A 1,607-nucleotide genomic window follows, 5' to 3' on the forward strand; every position below is an offset into this window, starting at 1 on the left:
ACTGAAGGGTTATCATGGCTAACCAATTTCGTTTTTTAAAGACATTATTCTAATACAAAAGTATTTTAGTAATCTGAGACTATACAATCGATTAACAAGAGGCTAAACGTAAACTTCTCAGTCAAACAGGTCCTGGAAACTTCTCTTTCTTATCAGTCTTTTAACTTTTAACTTTTAACACGTCTGCATTATCTGATAAGGTCAACGAGTTAAAAAAAAAACATAGGATATGGCTTCGACAAAGCTAGATGCGGGTGACCACAACCGACCACTTAGCGGCGGCAATGTGAATTAACGACAGCAAGGGCGGTCGCCCGTTTTCTTTGACTAAGCTCACAAACCAATAAAAAAAATAATAAAAAAATGTCGGTATTGTAGTTATTAGTAAGATACAAATCAAATACTTAAATTTTGAAGATCTTTCATCGGAAATATTTCCATTTCTAACACCGTACAGGCTTACACAACTTCCAGGTCACACAAAACACTATCAAGGAAAAATTGAACAATCGATTAATGCATCTAAGGTATTCAACAATAAAACAATTAGTAGAATACCAGTACTCAATTATTTCACTTGTCTTTATTTGAAAAGCTACAGCCGTGGAACAGGAGCCTCAGGTATCGCCTTACAAGAAACTGATGGGGATGCTCGGACGGGACTGGCTCGATGGTGTAACTGAGTATCCTAACACGTAAAATGGTATTGGTAATAACGATAGTAATAATAATAATTTTGATAATAATATTAATAATAATGATAATAATAATAATAATAATAATAATAATAATAATAATAATAATAATAATAATAATAATAATAATAATAATAATAATAATAATAATAATAATAGTAATAGTAATAATAATAATAATAATAGTAATAATAATAATGATAATTATAACAATAATAATAATGATAATAATAATAATAATAGTAATGATGATAATAATAATAATAATAATAATAATGATAATGATAATAATAATAATAATGATAATAATAATAATAATGATAATAATAATAATAATAATAATAACAATAATAATAATACATACATACAGTACATACATGCATACTCGTCCATATACCAAGGATTTTTTTTCCTTTACAAGGGAGGTAGCCAAAGTAAAATGCATAATTCCACTCCCACCCATATTATCCCCACCCACTCCACTCCCATCCACCCCCCCCCCCTCCTGGATGACGAGTCATCCCTACATCTTGCCCACTGCTCTGGGTCAGAAACAATGCAGCACGACACAGCACATCCACAGCAAAGCCGTTTCATTTAATCGCCATCCCCCTCCCCCTCTCCGTCCTCTCATGTAGAAAAAATCCCTTCGAGCTGAGTCAAAATATAATTTATACATAAACACTCGCTAATCCTTACCCCCATCCACTCCTTTCCATGCATCAGAGCATCATCCATATACAATCATCATCCTTTCATCCCTATCCTCTGTCTTCCTCATCCATCTCATTCTCGTTCGCCCCCCCCCTGTTCACTCCATCCACCTCTGCCTTCTACATTTCTTTCACTAATTTTTCTTCACTCATTCTTTCCATGTGCCCAAACCTTCCCGATACTCTTTCACTAACCTTA

This window comes from Oratosquilla oratoria, chromosome 26, assembly GCF_046742065.1.
Source record: "Oratosquilla oratoria isolate Oo_2021 chromosome 26, ASM4674206v1, whole genome shotgun sequence".
Taxonomy (NCBI): Eukaryota; Metazoa; Arthropoda; class Malacostraca; order Stomatopoda; family Squillidae; genus Oratosquilla; species Oratosquilla oratoria.